The 21,726-nt window shown below is 37.5% G+C and overlaps 1 long non-coding RNA gene across 1 annotated transcript in view; it reads right to left on the bottom strand.

Annotated features, from left to right (window-relative positions):
- The window catches only part of LOC100910482 (uncharacterized), a 43,528-nt gene extending 22,163 nt beyond the window's left edge, over positions 1 to 21,365 (bottom strand). Inside the window, exon 1 of the long non-coding RNA XR_015624613.1 lies at positions 21,256 to 21,365. This is a non-coding gene — a long non-coding RNA (uncharacterized LOC100910482). The remainder of the gene's footprint in view (positions 1 to 21,255) is intronic.
- Between the last annotated feature and the right edge of the window lie 361 nt (positions 21,366 to 21,726).

Here is a 21,726-nt window from a genome sequence, read left to right as displayed (position 1 = left end):
TACAAAAAAAATGTAGTTATCAAAATTCTCTCGTTCTTCTAAGTTACAAATAAGTCTTGGTTTTTTATTCATTAAGACCAAATAATGTTTGCATTGTAAAAAAATCTTTCTAAATCTTATAGTTTATTCACGTATATAAATTTTGGTCAGTGGGATAGAAGAGGACCTTCATGTGGCTATTTCTCATAAATTCCTTGTATAGACTAATTCCTTGGAAATAATTATTTGTTTCTTTGCATTTCTTTCATCCTGCCTGCTAAAATTTCGGTTTTCCATTGCACCACATAGTCAGAGGAAACATATTTGTATGGCTTAATGGTAACCTGGGAGGATTTGGAGTCTTGAAGACTCCATTCATTTCTAGGTAGTCATTCAATAAAAAAAAATTATTATTTTCCGTTTAGTACTGTTAGTTATTTGGCTAGTACAATCAAAACCATAATGAAATCAACCTCTAATATTCTTTTCCATATACATTCTTTACCAGAAAAATCACAGACCATTTCCCATTTGCTTCACTTGAAAAGGACAAACCAAAATGGTTAAAATGTGAAAGAATTTATTTAGGTGTAAATATAAACAGAAAACTTCAATGAGAAAGTTAAGAAATAAGATACTTTACAGAAAGTTTCATGATTTCCCCAAAGGGGAAATACATATTTAACCCAAAATGTTCTTAGTAAGACTTTATGAAAGTAAAAGCAGACCTCAGGGTAGTGAAAATGTTCTATCTTCACAGAATCAGGTCACCTATAAACAGATGACAAAAAATTGAATTCTCAGTAGCAGAAATAGAAGTAATAAGACAATGACTAATGTCTTTATTATGCCACTGTGAATTAACTCAGACATAGAATTATGAGGGGTAAGTCCTACAAGGTTAAGTGTGCAATAAAAACAATTCCTTTTATTTGATATGATTACAAAAACCAGATTCCACGAAGAAAACAACGCCATCAAAAAGACTTGTATCCTAGAAAAGAAAGAGAATAAAATTACTGGTAAATCTGTCTAGTAAAAAACTGGTCCTCTGAGATGCAGGCAGAGCACCTCCGTCTTAAGGCCAACTTATTTGTTCTTTGTTTGTTCCTTTGTTTCTTTCTTTCTTTCTTTTGTTGATGCAGTGAATTTTATTGATGGTATTCAAGAGAATAAAATCTAGGGTCTTCCCATTATTACTGGGGTCTAGGAAGGAAACTGGGATATAGATGCTCAGGTCTGAGACTAAGCTGGGAAAGGGACTCCTCAGAAGTCAAGGATCTCTCTCTTGCGCTCAGATCCTTGGTAGCATGGGTGGTCCAGGGCTTTTTATTCCTTGGAGGACATGGAAGTAACGAGGTTCACCACCCTGTTTCTGTAGCCATAATTCATTGTCATACCAGGAAATAAGCTTTACAAAGTTGTCATTGAGAACAATGCCAGCTCTACCAACACAGGTAGAAAATAGGAGTCACTGTTAAATTCACAGGACATAATCTGGTCCTCAGTGTAGCCCAGGAGGCCCTTTCGTGGGACCTTGGACACCTGCTTCATCACATTCATGATGACATTATATTGGGCAACTCTTTCGAAGCAGCATATCAGATCCACAATAGACACGTTGTGGGTAGAAACATGGAAGGCCATGTCAGTGAGCTTCTTGTTCAGTTCTGGGACGACCTTGCCCACAGACTTGGCAGCACCAGTGGATGCAAGAATGATGTTCTGACCAACCCCATAACTTTTTTAATGGGTCATATATGTTCTTCTGGTGGCAGTGATGATGTGTACTGTGGTCATGAGTCCTTCTACAGTGACAAAGTTTTCCCTGGTAATGTTGGCCAGGGGGATAAGCAGTTGGTGGTTCAGGAAGTATTGCCTACAATCTTGAGTGAGTTGTCACACTTCTCATGGTTCACACTCATTGAGCATCTGCAAAAAGAGCAGAAATAATAATCCTTTTGGCCCCACTCCTCAAGTGGGCCCCAGCCTTCTCCATGGTGATAAAAAACACCAGTAAACTCCACAACACACTCAACATCAGCATCACTCTATTTGATGTTGCGGGATCTCACTCCTGGAAGATGGTGGTGTGTTCCCCATTCTCAGCCAGAACCGTGTTGTTGAATTTGCCATGGGTAGAATCCTATTGAAACGTAGTCAATGTAGTTGATGGCAACAATTTACACATTGCCAGAAGTAGCCCTGGTAAGCAGGTGCCCAAATTGGCCAAATACCTTTACCATTGTGTTTAAGGGATGAGGTTGGCACTACATGAGAAGATGCAGCAGTCTCTGGAAAAAAAGATGTACAGAGAGCCAGAGAAATTTCATTTAGCTTCTTATGTGCAATATTGCTTTAAGACAATTAACCTTTGTATTTGTGGACACTGACAAGCTTGCTAGAAGCTACAGAAAGTCTAGAGTTGTGTTCATTTATCTTAGTTCTTGATGTGACCAAATATAAAAATACCTATACACACCTCACTCTGTGGTTTGGGACCAATTTGGGGGTCAAATATCAGGTGTCTTGTGTATCAGATATTTATATTACACTTCATAACAATAGTACACTTACGAAGTTACTTATGAAGTAACAATGAAAACATTTTTATGGTTGGGGGATCCCACAACAAGAGGAACTCATTAAAGGGTTGGAACATCAGGAAGGTTGCGAACCCCTGCTCTAGATTTTTCTATATCTTAGGTTATCTGAGATGAGTGGCAGTTACATCTATTGCTTTAGTACTGTATGGCATTGTAAACCCAAAGTTTGCAGAAATTCTTTATAAAATTAGAGCCATGTAAACCAGGAACTTGATAGACACAATGAGAGTGATTTAGTGACTGGCTGACAACAGTCACCTGTAGCTTCCACTACTCTTTAAGGACGTGTTTGATTTGTCAAGGTCAAAATACATGAGCCCCTCTTTGAGATGTTGGCACAAACTCATTTCGGAGGCAGACATTACTTTTAGATTTACTACTGTCCTAGTCTTCAGTACCTAAGAATGTGACTCTATTTGCATTTAAGGCCTTTAAGTAATAAGCAACTGTGAGATGAGGTCACAAAAGTCCTGTCCAATATGTAGGAAATAAAAATTGCACTTGTTGTAACAAGCACTTGGGAATCTGGGTGGCCTAAGAAAGGCTATTTATGTGGAAGTTGGACACTGCTGAAAGAGATAAAAATGACAGTGTGTCACAACAGTATACTGAAGAGTTTTTATATCCTTGATTGTGGATCTCTTCTTTCCTTCCTTCATGAACTGTGTAATCTACAGGGTACGTCTTATATGTTACCTGCCATTTATTTTTGTGTATTTCTTAACAACATGGATTTATCTCTAAATTTTGAATGCAGTCTATTTGCAACCTTTGGGTCCCATGACTTTATTTATTATGTTTGGTTGGCTCTTAGTTTTCTACTCTAAATTCCTATGTTGAACAGAGGTAGCTGTAGTAGCAGGCATTAGCAGAGATCTGGAGTTTCCTATTTTCTGTAACTTGACACAAGCTGATTCAAGGGACTTTTGAGAATGTGTCATTATTATAATTTTAATTAAATCTATTTTTCAATTTTTCTGTATGTGTAATGTGTTTACCTTACTTACCCTTTCCCTTTACTCCTTCCAACATCTGACCATGAATTCTCCAGTCCTCTACATGGTCTCATGCTTTTCCTTCATTTACATGTGTATATAGAGATAAATACATACAACTGGCTAAATCCATTTAGTGTTGCTTGTAGGTTTATGTTTTTAGGGTTAACTATCTAGTTTTGGGTGGCCAATTAGGGCATTCATGTCTGGAAAAGGTTAATTTTCCCTCTTTTGGCAGTCATGAGTTACCTGTAATTCTACGCCAAAATTGGGTTCCATGAGACTTTTCCCATCCTTGTTGGCTTGCCGCATATTGTCATTATTTAACTAGATTAGATCTTTTATATTGTTGCAATTTTCACAGGTACAGTGCATACATATATATATATATATATATATATATATATATATATATATATATGTCACATCTATATGTCACATTAGATGTCCTGGTCTTCTGGTTCTTACATTCTTTCTACCTTTTCCTGCATGATGTTCCCTGAGACCTAGATGCTCATGCTTTGCTGTAGATGTAACAGCTGAGGCTGGGTAGCCCTCAATCCATTATTCTCTGTATTTATTTATCATGCTCTCTCATATACATTTATTTTTTTATGGCAGATTTTACCAATGGGACGTTGTAAGTAAAATATAATGTGGAGAGCAGTGAATGAGTCCTATTAAGCCATCGTTGTAATCAAAGATATGTGCTCTTCTTTATTCAGCATTTCTACCTGCCAACTAGTATACTAAATACTTTCAAATCTGTTATCACCTAATTTAAGATGAACTAGAAAATATATCATATACAATAATCAACCAATCGTGTCAGAGCTTATGAAGGAGTCAAAAGCTTTTTATTGAAAAATCAATGTTTGTACAGATGTGTGATGAGTGCTCTTAGAGGGTTAACACTGACGTGACAGTGAGGAAAAGAGGGCTTCACATAACTCGGCACCATCTTGGTCCACAGAATGGCTTTCTAAAGGTCTCAGGACAGGAGGGATTATTGGTGTTTATCTTACTTATGGTTACTCTTTCAAAAGCAAACATTTAATTGGGGCAGGCTTACAGTTTGAGAGGTTCAGTCCATTATCATCATGGCAGGAAGCATGGCAGCATTCAGACAGACTTGGTGCTGGAGGAGGACCTAGGAGTTCTACATCTTTTTTTTGTTCATCTTTATTAACTTGGGTATTTCTTATTTACATTTCGATTGTTATTGCCTTTCCCTGTTTCCTGGCCAACATCCGTCCCCTCCCCCTCCCCTTCTCTATGGGTGTTCCCCTCCCATCCTCCCCCCATTACTGCCCTCCCCCCAACAATCACATTCACTGGGAGTTCAGTCTTGACAGGACCAAGGGCTTCCCCTTCCACTGGTGCTCTTACTAGGCTATTCATTGCTACCTATGAGGTTGGAGCCCAGGGTAGTCCATGTATAGTCTTTGTATAGTGGCTTAGTCCTGGGAGTTCTACATCTTAATCTGAAGGAAGTCAGGAGAGACTCTCTGACCGGGCATGGCTTAAATACTAGGTGACCTCAAAGCCTGCCTACCCAGTGGCACATTTCCTCCAACAAAGTCACAGCTATTCCAACAAGGCCACACATCCTAATAGTGTCACTTTCCATGGGGCAAGCATATTCAAATCACCACAGTGTTCAATGTATAGAAATGAGGAGAAAGTTATAGATGTGTAAGGAAGTCAGGTCCAAAATTTCTTTCTGAGTTGGTTTAATTTTGGTCTTTTTGTTTGTTTGTTTTTATTTTAATTTCAGGAGTAATAGATGACAGAGGATGTGTTTTTAGCATTATTTAAATTTAAAAAACCATTGATTATGGAGAGAGTAAGAGTTTTTTGTCTTAACATTCTCTCATCTCAGTTATAGTACATTTAAAAATCAATTCCCTACATTATGCTGTAGGCACATATATCTATATCAGATGGATATGGTTCGCAAAGTGAAAATTCAGATTGCTACAGTTTTAAAACTTTAAAAACATCTTAGGCTGGAGGATCATATTTGTAATACTATGGCAAATCATTTTTTCTCGCCTCTCAGTCAAACTTTTATCTCCCGTTTCATTACTTAGTTGCTTCTCACTTTGGTATAGAAAAAGTAGTTGTGATATTAGAGTTATACTCCCTATGGAGGAAGAAGCAAATTTTATTTTGAATATTTATGTGAACTACAAAGCTCCAATATGATTTCTAAAAGCAAGTGTTATGAACTGACAGAAGAACCCTGCTTTGAAGGATATTTTGATTCCTTTTCAGAGAACCCAAATAGTCTTTGAAACAATGAGACGCATACACATTCCACCAATGAGGCAGGAAGACGGAAAGTGCTCAAGGAGAATTGCTTCCTCTAATTGAGGTGGGCTCTACTGTGATCTAGGTCACCCTATCCTTGGTCTCCTTTCAGCAATAGGCAATTTCTCAGAATTATTTTTGATGTAGCTTTTATGGAAACAATTGTCCTACTGCATCCATTGAGAGAAATAACTAGAATTGACACAAAACCTGTTACCTCTACCATTCATGACTAAAACCCAGGGGAAAAAAAAAAAAAAAAAACGACTCCTAGAGGCATCCTGTTCCCATAAGGTCATACTCATTAACCAAGGGAAAGAAAGAATGATTGCACCTTCAACTAAATTATCTAGCTCAAGGGTCAGAAAGGTTGGCATAAATATGCATGGGTTGAAACTACTGTGCTTTTACAGCTGATCTTAGCCAAAAGGCCAAGAAGGGGCCCCTTGGTGATTTTATCATCTTAAAATGTATAACAGGTTTTTTTTCCCCTTTCACCCTAAAGCTTAGCTACAGAAAATAGAGACATTTTAATGTTAAAGTATTAAAAGTGAATTCGGTAAAATACAAACTTTTCTACTTTTTTGAAAATTGTTCAAAATAATGAACGGTTTTCAATCTCTTTGATGTGATGGCCCGAAAATTAATACATCAGCTGAAATCAACTCTACTTATATAATAACAAAATACATGGTAAAAAGTGGGATATTGTCAATGCATGTTCACCTAAGGTTCAAATAGAGAATGTCTAGTTAAACATTGTTAATATATTTATCATCGTTTCTGAGCCAGTGTTTGCAATTGTTTATGCAATGCTTCTGGTTTTAGGATACTAGTGGGTTTTCTTCGTTTGCTTGACAGTGGAAACAGAGACTCACCAGGTCTACTGCAGTCGCCACTCTTCATAATACTGTGCTTAAGCAAAATGGCAGGTCTTGGGATGGCTCATCGCATCACAGATTACTATCGCTTTGCGTCTTAGATTCATGAATATATCCGTCTATACGAAGTAGCTTCTGTCTGCAGAGCAAAATGCGTTGCTCATCGACCTTACGTGTGATGCTTTGCAGAGAGTGTTTGGAAAAGCATATTATTTTAGACTTAATGAACTGATGCTGATATTTCATCCTGACCTGTTTAAGAGTGAATGAGGCTTAAATCTGTCCAAGCTTCTCATAACCCGGAGACTTCAAAAAAAGGTTTGGTACTAGCTACTCCGACATATCTTCTATAAGGATCACTGTGCTTGGAAAACCCCCAGGTCTATGCCTCCTTCATGTTTTGAAGAATTTTTGCATCTTTATTTGGGGGGTGGTGGGGTTGTCAGTACACTGATCTCAATATCTTCCTGCCTATACTTCTGTGAAAAGTGATCTGACGCATATTGTGGGAATGGTCTGACCTTAAGAAATTAAAGCAATTCACTTCATTTTAGGGCCATGTATAATCCTTATTATTATCTTTTAAATAGGACCCCATCCATCTTAAATAAAGCGTAAAGTGAATAATTTCTAATACATTTTGAACTTCAAAACTCTGTGAATAGACCATTTCCTTGAAAAAGAACACATCTACACATGGTTTTCCTTCCCTAGGGGTGTCTTGTAGTAAATTCGTGTCACTTTAATTATCATGAAGCTGCCTTCTGTGTTGCCATCCAAGACTTGTCATGGATTGGTTCTTACGTTTTTGCCACCAGTTTCACTTTATTTTCTACATTAGGTGGAAACGTTAGTACCAGAAGGGTAGATTAAGAACACAAACTCAGTCTCCTCCATTTAGATACTATTTATCTAGCATTATCTAGCTATTATTATCTAGCATTGTTTGAGGAAACATTTTTATTTTTATCCATTGTGGTGGTCTATGTTTTATCCATATGTTTGGCTCAGGAAGTGGCATTACTATGAGATGTATTCTTGTTGGAGGAAGAGCGTCACCATGAGGGTGAGCTTTGAGACCCACATCTTACTTGCCTGGAAGACAATAGTCTTCTCCTGTTTGCCTTCAGAACAAGACGTAGAAATCTCAGCTCCTTCTCCTGTACCATGCCTGCCTGGATGTTGCCATTAAATGTTTGGCTTTACAAGAGTTGCCAGGTTCAGTGTGTCTTTTCACAGTTACTGAAACCTAACTAAGACATCCATCCATGAGATGGTCTTTTATCCCTGTGTAAATCAATGGATCATATGCATGCCGGATTATCTCTGAATTATCTTATTCCTTAGCAAACTTTTAAACTATGTGAGGCCTCTGTATTTAATATTGGCTAACATTTATTTGGCCATTTGATCTCCCTTGAAATTTCAATATGAGTTCTAGATGCAATTTCTAGTTTTGGTTTAAATATATTTTGATTGACAGTACTCATATTTGTGGGTCACTTTAGGTAATATTGAGTTCTCAATAATATTTTCCTTCTAAAAATATTGGCAACATTTTCACTGACTTAGGTGTGTTCAAATTTTCACTGGAAAAGTTTCATATTGTACAGACTTCCTGCCCTTATTGTATTCTAAATACTTTATGTCCTTACTATTATCAATAGGGATGTTACTTAATCTGTATGATATATTGCTAATTGTTAGTATACTTAGCTGGAAATCACTTTGAGTATTGGATTTTATTCTTCTACTTACCAAAATTTTAAGTACTAAGAATTTACTTATGTTCTCTCTCTCTCTCTCTCTCTCTCTCTCTCTCTCTCTCTCTCTCTCTCTCTCTCTCTGTGTGTGTGTGTGTGTATGTGTGTGTGTATGAGAGATTATGTCATCTATAATAGGTATAATAGGATGTAGAAACCTAGCCATTTATATTAAATAGATTATTTTTACCTCAATTTTTTAATAATGAAATTAGGTTTTAGTGAATATTTATAAAACATTAAAGTAATAATAAGTAAATAGAGTCAAGGTGATGAGTACTAAAAATGCTATGAGAGGCTATCAAAATATACCTATAAATTAAAGGGCTAAGGCCAGCCAGCAAATTTTAAATCTCTGACCCTCCCTAAGTGAGGGGTTGATTTTTAGCTTTCAGTTGGATAATGTTGAGGAGCTCCTCGGATCATGTACATGTCTACCTTGGAAAATCTCTCATAAGGAAGGATGAACAAAGGAGAGAATATTAACTTTTTTAAAATTATCTTAGAAAATAATGTTATGTGGTTAGTCTATGAAACGGTAAAGAAGTATATAAATGATCTGAGAATAAGTGATGAATATTTGACCATCAAAAATATATCATTCAACCCTTGTAAGGCTCAAGGAACACTGCAGAAGAGGAGACTGCAAGAATGAGAATTCGATGTATAGGGAGCCGGGTTATGACGCGCCATCTACTGGGCAAGACAGCCATTGCAATCATGAACTTACAGTAGCTAAGTTGCAAGTGGGTCTGCTACAAATGGGTAAGCATGAAGGGAAGAGGGCTTCAGGACTCCTACCATTACTGTGATCTGGCAGTTGGGCCACTGACTTCAGATGTTTCCTCAGTGGTGACTTCACCAAGTTCCAGTGGATAGGTACATCAGGAGCCGTAGCAAGAGCCTTGGCTAAACTAAATGTTTCACACAACAAACCAAACTTTCGTGAATCTGTGAAGAGACTGGTGAAGAACAGGTTTTTTAGGAATAGAGACAATATTTTTTAAAAGGGTCCAAGCAAAGAATGCTCAGAATATATCATATTCATGTATAAAGTCACCTAGGACAAATTAAAGAACTAAACAAAACAGAAAAAAAGGAAACCAAACAGAAAAATCAAACAAAAATAAAACAATAATACAAGCTTCCATAAAATCATAAATCCAAATTCTTATCCAACAGAAAAGGAAACTTGTCTAATTTTTATACTTTGAAGCTTTCCCCACGACTGACTTCACTCTTTGATGTGTGCATATGTATGACACATGCATATTGATGCTTTCGGACATGTGCCTGAGGCTGGTATCTCCATTACTCTACACTTTTATATTTTGAGAAGAGAGTCTCTCACCTAATCTGAAGCTAATGGACTCAACTAGGCTGGATGGCAAATGACCTTCATATATCTGCCTGTGCACTCCCTGGTCAAGCTGACATGACAGGTACAAGCAAGCAAGCAAGCACCTTTGCTCCTAGGGCTATATACTTGCACTAGTATGCCTAGCATTACAGAACAAACCGTCCTCTTATCCTTAGCACTATGTAATGTGTGACCTTATATTTCATTTAAAATTAACAATGCCGTAATTTTCGTTTGTAAATTGTACATCTTGAAACAAGATAATATTCATCTGTATGATATACAAGCTTATTTCTTTTAGTTTTATAAGCTTAAGGATATAAGTGAAGGGAAAAAAGACATAAAGAAGGCACCTAATTTGTTCTTGTTATCGTCTTGTTGTCTGTTTTGTGCTTTTTTTTTTAATGTGTTTTTGCCAGGACCTCTTTATCAGCTTCCAGAATACTTAGATCAGAGACGTGATACCTAGGCAGTATTTTATCCTTGAGTTAAAGATTAAATTCAAGGCAAGTACAGTACAATTCATAAAACTGTTTTGTGGGAAAAAAAAAAAATCAGAGGTTTTTGGAACGTTGATTTTTTGCATTATGTTGCCACCTAGTGGTCAAAACTTGTACGGAAAACAAAAGTTCTGGTGTAGCTCCGAGGATATATGTTATCCAGGAAAACTTATTGACGCACATGTTTGAGGAAAGGCAACTGGAGGAATTGCTGGTTTGGAGAGCAAAGGGATCAGTGGCAATCAGTCATGTCTGTTTGTGTTGTCCAGACCATATATCAATTCATGACATTCAGCGTCTAACTTAAGGGTCATTTTACAAATAACATGCAGTAAGAACAATAATCAAACCAAAAGTGTGAATTCCTTCATGTAGGAAGTCACATAGTGAATAACACAACATAAAGACTTAAAAAGTAAGAGCTAAAATGATGACAATTCTTGAGGAGCTTGTCTGTAGTAAGGTATTTTGGACACTATTGTTAAGGACAGGAATAAAAATCAAATACAGATAAATGAGATTACATTAATCCAAAACTGTTACACTTGAATGGAAAAGGAAACTTTAAGTTTACAAACTATAGATCTAATAACAACTTGATGTATAGGATGTCTGAAGATCTAAAAAAGGGAACTTAATAGCACAAGCAAAACGAAATTTAAAATCTCCCCCCAAAAATGTGGGCAGTGGGTCTGGTTATCTCAACCAGAATGACCATTTCCAGCCTCATTAACTTACATGAATATTTTATACTTTCATTTATTATCGCAGCTGAATGGAATTCCACTGTGCAGGCTGGAGAGATAGCTCAGCAGTTAAGAGCACAGTTTACTTTTACAGAGATCTTGAATTCAGTTCCCAGAATCCACACTGGTTGTGTCATGGCCACCTGTACCTTCAGCTCCAGGAAATCCGAGGCCTCAGGAATTTACAGGCACCTGCACATGCCTGCCTACATTCATATAAAAACAAATCTTTAAAAATGACTCTTAAAAAAAACCCTTGTGAATATGTACCATATTTTGTTTGTCCGTTTCTCGGCTATTTTGACCTGAGCCGCAATAAATTTGGGGGAGTAGGTACCTCTATAATAGGATATAGAGTCCTTTGAGTATGCATACACATGTGATATACCTAAGTAATTTGGTAGATCTATTTCTAGAACCTCCACACTGATTTCCAAAGGGTCTGTAAAAGTGTGTACTCTGGCCAACAGAATGTGTCTCCCTTTACCCACACTTACACCAGTACTTGTTAATTTTGTTGTTTGCTTGCCTTTTTGTTTGTTTTTTAGATTTCTTTTTTGTATGCTATTCAGTATGACTAGGTGCTGAGAGTCTGTCCGACCTGGACTGAGCTGGAAGAGGGACACAGTGTCAGATGTGGCTTTAAAGACCAATGGTCTCTGGCCTTCTGCCTCTTTAAGTATACTGAGAGGTTGCTAGTAACGTAAAAGTTTCTAAAAACTCCCTTGTTTAGTCCATGGTTAAAAATACCTCTGGCTTCTTTTCTCTTTAATGCTGTGATTTATTACGTATTATAACTCCCTGAGCTTTGTTTAAGTCTTTACGCTTTAATAACTGCTAGGGAAAGTTAACTCTTTCTTACTGTTGTGTGCTCCAGTAAGCACTAAAAACTTAATTCTTTATTACTTGTGTCTTAATAAGTGCTAATATCTGGCGATTAACACATGCTGTTTAGTAGCAGGGAAACGAGTAAAAAGATTTATTGCTAGTGTTTTTGTCTGTGGTGAGTCAGAAGCCTCCCTGGCTAAGCTGGTTAATTTGTTGTGAACCAGAGAGGAAGGAAAGGAAAAGAATTAAGATGCTTTTTAAGGACAAACATGCACAGACACATATACATTCAAAGATTCATACATCCACACTCTGGCAGGGCACCATGGTCTGTCACAATGAACTCCACAAGTATTCATGCATGCTTACATAGATACACATATAGCTACACACAACATATAGACAAGCATAAACATTTGGAGGGATAGATGGGTGGATGGATGGATGGATGGATGGATGGATGGGGCAAAGCTCATTAAGCCAAACCATTCAACCAACTATTTTATTTCTTTCTTTCCTGGTCTTTTTTTTTTTTATAACTTCTTAGGCAAAACGGTCCTTAGCAAATTATCTCAGAGATAAATGTTGCATAGAATGGGAGTTAAAAAACGATGTTGATAAGAGTTCAAAGTGGTATTTCATTATAACATTCTCATTATTAGTTCAAAGAAACAGTTTTTTAAACCATGGCCTTGCCTGATCATAGTGCACACCTGTGACTTTATCCTTGCACCTAATTGTTTTTTCTTGAACACAAATTTGTCCAGGTCTATTTATCTTTTTAGTATAATTATAAAAGCTCATCTTATTTCTTCTTAAGCAACCTTTACTTATTATTATGAGGAGTGGGCACCTACTATTCTTGATTCTAACTTTATTACATCTTTCTAGCAGCTACGACATTCTCTAAAAACTTTCTTCCTGAAATTACTTGAATCAAATGAGGAATTCTATAGAATCATTACCTATTTGTCTATATAGCATCACTACAAGATAGTGCATCTTTGTAGATCTGCAGAAATCTGATTAAAGGGACGGTTCAATACCTAGTGAGTGTTATATATTTAAAAATAACAAGGAAAGCATATTTATAGCAGGAATCTTTCTTCAGATTTAATCTCCTTGGTCTAGAGAAACAAGTCCATCATAGACTGACAGTCGATGGCGGAACCATCTCAGGAAGATCACCTAGATTTTAGCTTCTCCTTGATGGCTCTTGGCAATTGGGTAAAGATAAAACACACAAAAAATTCATATTTACATGTTTATGCTCGTATAGGTGGGTGCTAGACTTGTCTAGTTATATATGTGTGCTTAAATTGGAGCACCCATAGAAAGTAGGTGGTTTGAAATAGAGTAATCTCCATGAGCTTGAACTTCAGTTAATGGAACTGATTGTGAAAGATTAAGAGGTGTGGACTTGTTGGAATAATGTATGGCTTTGTAGGAAGATAGACGTCAATGTTGGTAAGCCTTGAGGCTTGGAAAGCTAATACCAGCCTTAGTCTGCCCCCAACCCTGCCCCCTCTCATCTTCTTTCATTGCCTGCTGCCTGTGGATCACAATGTAAAGCTCTCAGCCATGACTTCAGCATATTCCTGCCTGTTTTCCACCATACAATCATGAAACCGTAAGCAGGCTCCCCGTAAATGCCTTCTTCATAGGCATCGCCTTCACCATCCTGTCTCCTCCCCCTGTCATCCTTAGTTACAAAGCAGTAACTAAGACAGATGGACAGAAAGCTCGTAGAAGGGGAGATAAATCACAGGTGGTATGTAGTGAAGACAAGAAACAATAGAGCAGAAGGGTGACCGGGGATAGGGACTGAGGACAGGGAGAGCAAGGACTGTGGAGAGACACTGAACATCCTTTATGAACACCCACTACTGTAGTTGCCTTCTCAATCACACACATATACACATATAAGGATATTTTAAATGAAGATGTTTTAAACTACGTACTGTAAATTGAAGCAAGTTAGGATTTAAAAGAAAATTCAAGTATCTAAATATTTTTAAAATGTAATATTTCAAAACAAAGTAAACAGTTACTGTGTCACGGACAACAATGCCTCGCCCAGACGACGTATGTTATTAGTACAAAGCTCAGAATCAGGTTTGGGAATCTCTTTTTAAATTTGTTGGCCAGTGGGGTTCTATACACTCTTCCCCCAGACATTAAAAATAACATCAAAAATAACAACCTAGTACTGAAGACACTGCATACTTGGGTCAAAGGCCATGGAGGGATGAAGCTAGTCCCAACTTGGAAGCTTCACCTTGACTGTCTAGCTTTCACAGCGATAGAAGTTGATATGCATATTACTGTGGACGGGGCAAAAGTTATCAATATTCTTATTCATGCAGAATGCAGTAATAATGCCCCTGGCAAAATACGCCTACTAGTACACTAATGACATAAATGTAGGACTAATCCATCAAGTTTTAGTTGGTTTTAAAACCTTCTGTATAAGATGATACTCTACGTGGTCGAATTACCCGATTAGGTTATAGACCAGAAAGCAGACCTCTTATTCTGCTAAGTGGACACAATAAAATGTCTTCTAAGCCCATAACTTTATGCACACAGACTAATACATTTATTAACCCTGATCAGAAAGACTTAGCTGTTCAGATAGCAGTTAATGAAGCTAAGTTAGTGTGAGTTGATGAATAGCAGTATTTAATAGTCCCTTAAGTAATTCTGGCTTGGATTATAAGCCTGAATAAATTCTCTAATATGGGCTAGAATTCCCAGACTGGACCAGGAAAGCAAAACAAAACAACCATCACCACAAGAAAATCCCTACTGAACTTTCTTGCCTCATATGAAAAGAGGAACTCCATTCTTTCTGTCACTTTGTGGGCCAGAATTGTTTAGCGCTCATTATGTCATTAATTTTAAACTGAATGTATACTGTCTCTAATGCTATTTGAGGGATGCCTTTTTGATGTTAAATGAAAGAAAAAATCCTGGTGATCTAAGATGCTAAGAAGATTGGATGAAAGTTCAACAAAATGGAATTCGGTAATACGTAATAAATATTAAGTAGGTGCATAATAAATATTAAACAGTTATGAAACAAGTGGAAGAATAGTGCACTGAACTGGAGAGATGGATGGGTGGAGAGGAAAACTTCTACAGAGGAACTCTTCTTCTCCAAGAATCCTAAGAATAGGTGACAATATTTTTCTTAATATCACCATGAAGGCAGTATATCCTTTAAAAAGCCTCCCTGTTCACACTTTTATGAAGATCCACTGGGGTAACTCCTCTGCATTTTTCTAGAAATACTGAGAAGGTAGGTGCAGTCTCCAATATCTCCTTAAACAATTCCCAGCACCAAGCAGCCTGCTATCCATACTAGAGAAGACAAGACAAATCAAACGTGTGAGTAAAAGGAACGCAAATAGAAAAACAATGGAAAAGGTTGTGAATGCAAAGGTGTTTATGCTGTGCACATATGTAAGAATGTATTGCCTCCCTTAAAACTACACTGTAGAACATCTAAGTTTATTTATCCATTTCCTTCATTTTGGTAAGTACTTGACATGTCCTGACATAAGATTTCCTCTATTTGTTTTTCATTTTTCCTGGACATGCTTTAACACAATGGATACCATAGAATTGATCGAAGGATATAGTGTAGATATATAATAGAATTAATATAATAAAAGGAGAAAATTGAATCCCATGGCTATAGAGATGACTCCGGAGTTAAAAGCACTGTCTGGTCTTGCAGAGGATCCAGGATTAATTCACTGCACTTAGAACCATTTATATTTCTAGCTCTGAAGGATTCAATGCCCTTTTATCCTCTATAGACACTCTGGGTGCCCATGGTGCACAGACACACTTTCTGACCAAATGCCCTCATAGATTAAATGAATGACTGAATGGATGGATGGATGAATGGATGAAACATATTTGAAAATCGGTACTACTGCCATAGAAAGGGGGTTACAGGCCACTGGATAGTTCTATTGTAAGTATATTAAGAATTAACTTAGAGGAATATTTGTAAAGCTTTTCTAACAAGCAAAACTAAATGAATGATAAACTAAATAAACTAGCATTAACACAGAATAAAGTGGAAATTCTGTCAATATTTCTCATAACACAATTAACAGAAATTTTATATTTAGATGGAGTAAAAGTCAGGTAAAATGCATTTTAAACATATTATTGCTTACAGAGAATGATGGAAGGTCAAGATATGTTGGAAATAATTGTTCCTCTGTAAGTCAGGAAGTATTCTCTCCCTCTCCCTCTCCCTCTCCCTCTCCCTCTCCCTCTCCCTCTCCCTCTCCCTCTCCCTCTCCCTCTCCCTCTCCCTCTCCCTCTCCCTCTCCCTCTCCCTCCCCCTCCCCCTCCCCCTCTCCCTCTCCCTCCCCCTCCCCCTCCCCCTCCCCCCCCCTCCCCCTCCCCCTCCCCTTTCTTTCTCTGAGCCCTGGATGTCTCTCTGTAGCCCATAGTGTGTACATCAGGCTGGCCTCCAGCTCAGAGATCCTCCTACCTCTGTCTCCAGACTTCTGGGATTAAAGTTCTGTGCCCTATCACCTGACAAAGTCCCAGTTATCATATCTTCAATCAACACTCTATTGATCAAATATTCACAAACTTGTTCACTTAAAACAGGATGCTCTTGAACCTCCAAAAGACCCATCTTGCAGTTAACTTGATTTTTTCTTGTCTATTAGACTTCTTCAGTGTACCAGAACCAGACATATATATATATATATATACATATATATACATACATACATATATGTATATATTAGAAATATATACATATATATGTATATATTAGAAAATATGACTTATTAGAGTGGGTTGTATGCTTCAGACATGGACGCCAGGTATCTAAAGTCAGCATTAGCAATGTGATGGCTAGTCATGATTGTTAACGTGGTTAGACTTGGCAACAACAAAATGACACACAGTCGGGCAAATGTGTGAGGCCAATCCAGGAAGGAGTTACTGAGAGGCAAAGTTCCTTTTCTAGGGTAGGTGACATCTTTCCATACAGAAGAGAAACATGGAGATGGGAGGAGAAAGGGATGCTTCATGCTTGTTTTCTTTTTTGTTTTTCTGGCAATTATTTTCTGTCATACTATTTCTGCCATTGCTGCTCTGCGGCAAGCCTTTTCTCCAAACAAGCCAGCTTCTTTGCCCTCCAGTGAATGGAAGATGCCAGGGATAACATTTCCTTGTCTTCAGTTGAAGAGATTCTTGCCTCTGTGTTCAAACCTCACCATCCATTTCCATATTATGTAGCTTCTCAATTTTTTGTCCCGTCTTCCATTTTATGAAGATAGTTAAAATTATGTCAGTTTTACTGAGAAAATCCAGTTTATCCTCTGATAATTCTGAATTATTCACACGATCAAGAAATACTTGTAATAGAATAGGAATATTCATATCCCATTGATCTGATTACTGAAATGTCTACAACTGACATAGATCATGTCCTAGTTTGCTTTCTGTGATAAACAATGTGACAGAAGTCCACTGAATAGGAAAAGGTTTCTTTCACTTAAACTGCCAGTTTACAATCTATCACTGAGTGAGAAAGTCAGGACAGGAGTTCAAGGCAGGACCTGAGGGTAGAAACCATAGTGGAACCCTTTTTATTGGGTGGCTAAGCTAATATACATATCTCAGGTCCACATGCCTAAGGGAGGTCCAAGTCACAGTGGTTTTGGCCTCCTCCATCAAATAGCAATCAAAATAATGCCCTACAGCTCTGCCCACTTTCACACTTATCTCGACAGTTCCTCAATGGAGGCCCTTTCTTCTAAGGGGAGTGGAGATTGTGTCAAGTTGACAATAAAAATTATCCAGTCCAAAGAGCCATGATTCTTGTTTAGAGATCAATAATTCAGGAGTAAGTAATTTATTTTCATTGCTTACTTTCTGCAGTGTTAAAAGTCCTTGAGCAAGCTATTCATTGCTCTATTGCTGAGTTATTTCTGGGACTCATTAGTTAGTAGCTTACGTTATTATTATAATGCTTCCTAATGTTAAATGTTACCAATTTCATTCCTAATGTGATATTTTAAATATAGACCATTGTAAACACTACTAGGTTTAGTGTATTCTTTGGTAAATTCTTCTTCTATTTTGCATTTTATTTCTCTGCAATTAAAAGTACCCCATGCCATTCAGAAACAAATTAAAGTAGATATTCCTTGCACATGGCACTAATTACTATTTTTCCTTGTTGGGCCAAAATACCTGGCAAATACAAATTAGGGAAGAGTGTAATTTTGTCTCAGCCCACCATGGAGTGAAAACTGTGCCAAAGGAGAGCAAGCAGACACATCCCATCTGTGCCCAGGATGAGCAGAGGGAGATGAATGCTAGTTCCCACCTTCATTTTACATCTTGAACATAGTCCAGATTCCTTGAGCATGAACTGGTGCCACTTATATTCCAGGTAGACACAAATATCCAAGTTAACTCACTCTACAAAATACTTCAAAGACGTGAAAAGAGTTTTGCCTGAAAGATCTGTGAATCTGACAACCATCATAAACCAACTCTCACATCGTTTTCTACAGTTCTGAACATTCCTACCAGAGAATGTGGTTTCCTTGGTTTAGGACACTTTATTTTACTTTGGAAATTCAAAACTGTAGAATAATAAAGAAAGTCAGGGTACACTCATAGAGAAAAATTAACCACAAACAGGCAAGTTTAAGTTGTCTACAGCCTTATTTATAATAACCAGAAGCTAGGAAAAAACCCAGATGTCCTTCAACAGAGGATTAGATATAGAAAATGCAGTACAATTACACAATGAAATATTACTCAGCTTTAAAATCAATGACTTCATGAAGTTTTCAGGTTAATGGATGGAACTAGAAAACATCATCCTGTCTGAGGTAACCCAAACCCAAAAGGACATACATACATACATAGTATGTACACACTGATACATGGATATTAGCCCAAAAGTTCAGACCTCCAATGATACAACTCACCGATCACATGAAGCTTAACAAGAAGGAAGGTCAAAGTATAACTGCTGCAATCCCACTTTAAGGGGAAGAAAATAATTATGGCTGGCAGAGGGAGGGAGGAACCTTGGTGGCAGAAGTTTGGGGGATGGAAAAGGGCTGGATCAGGTTGGGAAGAGACAGAAGTCCAGAGGGCCAGAGAATGAATAGAAATATGTAGGGGGCAATTTGGGGGGAACCACTAGAAAGTCCAGACAGCAGGGATAAAAAGGCTCCCAGGATCCAATGGGGGATGACATTAACTGAAATACCCAACAGCAGGAAGATAGAACCTGAAGAGGTCACCTTCAGTTAGATAGATATGATCCTCAGTTGAGGGGTGGTGTCATCCACTCATCTCAAAATCTTTAACCCAGAATGGTTCCTGTCTAAAGGAAATGCAAAGACTGGAGAAAATGGAGCAGAGACTAAAGAGAAGGCCATCTAGACCCATACCCGTTCTTTGGGATTCACCCCATCTGTAGACATCAAACCTGACACTATTGCTAATGCTAAGAAGTGCTTACTGATAGGAGCCTGATATAGCTGTTCCCTGAGAGGCTCTACCAACCCCTGACCAATACAGATGCATATACTCACAACCAACCATTAGACTGAGCCTTGGGACCCCAATGGAAGAGTTAGGCCTAGGACTGAAGGGGATTGCAACCCCATAGGAAGAACTACAATGTTAACTAATCAGACACCTCAGAGTTCCCAGGGACTAAACCACCACAAGAGTGTACATTGGTGGGTCCATGGCTCCTGCTACATATGTAGCAGAGAATGGATTTACCTTATATCTATGAGAGATCAGGCACTTGGTCCTTTGGAGGCTTGATGCCCCAGCAAAGAGGGATTCTAGAGGAGTGAGGCAGGAGTGTGTGGGTAGGAGGGAGAGCACCTTCTAATAGGCAAAGGGGAAGGGCACTCTGGTAGGAGGGCTTGTGGAGGGGAGACAAGGAAGGGATACAATATTTGCTATGTAAATGAAGAAACTAATAATAATAAAATAAAGGAAAATGTAAGGCTGTATAAATATTTCTAACCACTAGGTGGTAGGCCTAACACATAGATGTGCAATCTGCCACCTCTGGTTTCCATATAAAATATTAATTTGGGGTTGATTTTTAATGAAATATTTAAACAGATGAGCTTCTGACTTAAAAATTTTGCTACTGAATTTCAAAGTTATATAATACATTTTTACTCACATTCTTAAAATACAAGGATATAAGGGGTTATATTAAATATTTACTAATGATATATATATACATATATATATATATTTGAATAAATTTCTGTTTAAAAAAACATACAGTTACTGCAACCTGAATGATAGAAGTGCATTTTACTCCTGTAAACATTAAAACTAGAACTATGGAAACCTTAACATTGTTTTAAATAATAACTCTCACATGTTCAGATGTTAATGGGTTTGAATCTGTTTACCATTTTTCATGATTGGTTTTATTGTTTGTCATGTTGTCTTAAGTCAAGTTATAAAACACAGAGTGTCTCATTTGATAGTACACAATGATTCAAATAATATTGAACCATTACTTATACACAAGTATATGGGTAATGAGAGGCCATTAATTATTAAAAATTTATATAATTGAGTTTTTAGAGCAGAAATTCATTAGAAATGTTAGCAAAATAGCTTTCGTCAGGCTGTAATGACTACAGCTATATTGGTGAGAGGTGATCATGTAAATATACACAGTGATAAGCTTTTTAAAGTTTTCTCTCTGATAAATTAAGAGCTATGTATACCTTAAAAAGCAAACTGAATCATGACAATGACAATCAGACACTGACGAAAAAGACCTTATTAAACTGAATGACAAGTCACCTATCAAGTGATTCGACATCTCTAAATCAGATAGTCTGACTAATTATCTAAAGGATAATTTTTGTTTTATATTTTGGATAAATCTTTTAATTTTCCAGAGAAGATTAATGGAAAGGAACTGCAGTAGTTTTCTACTGAAAAATCTAGTTTTGTGGTGACTGTATGTAAACACAATGAGAACTAAAGAGCGTTAATCTGTTACACTAGCAGAGAATGTGAAAAATAGATGTCCCTACTAAATCTTTGTTTAAAAAACAATATATAGATAAACTGCCAAATCAATGCTGCAATCTCCTTTGGCATGTGAAGAAAAACAAATTAAATAAGACCAACTTTATGTTTACTGTTGAGACTGTTTAAAGACAAACCTTGGAAGCGCCATCATTAACTAGGTTTAGTTAGCAACTTGACAAAACAGCTACACTTACCTTGGAAGAAGTCACTTCAGCCAAAGATATTGTCTTGATCAGACAGGCTTGCGGGTATGCTTGTATGGTATTTTCTTCATTGCTAATTGATGTAGGAGTGTCCGACATTCCTAGGTCTAACAGAGCTGTTAAGGAAGCTAGCTGAGCAATCCAGAGAGCAAGCCAGCAAGCAGCCTACCTTCTTGGACACCTCAGTTCCTGTCTCCAGAGCACTGCCTTGAGCTCCAGTTACAGCTTTTCCTGGTGGTAGCTGATTGTAGCCTATAAACTGTATTAACTCCCTTTCCCTGCAAGTTGGTTTTGGTCAGCATTTTGTCACAGTAGTGAATAGCCAGATCTTAGGGTCAGACTCCATATTAGAGAATCTGACTGAGGGTTGAACTCAAGGTAACTAACACGCCAGCCCGTAGCACCAGTTTCCAGGTTACTCCCACAACAATCCAGCCCCTAGCACCAGTTTTTAGGTTACTC

The sequence above is a fragment of the Rattus norvegicus genome, chromosome 7, assembly GCF_021556685.1.
Source record: "Rattus norvegicus strain SHRSP/BbbUtx chromosome 7, alternate assembly SHRSP_T2T, whole genome shotgun sequence".
Taxonomy (NCBI): domain Eukaryota; kingdom Metazoa; phylum Chordata; class Mammalia; order Rodentia; family Muridae; genus Rattus; species Rattus norvegicus.
This window is presented reverse-complemented; position numbering and strand designations above follow the sequence as displayed.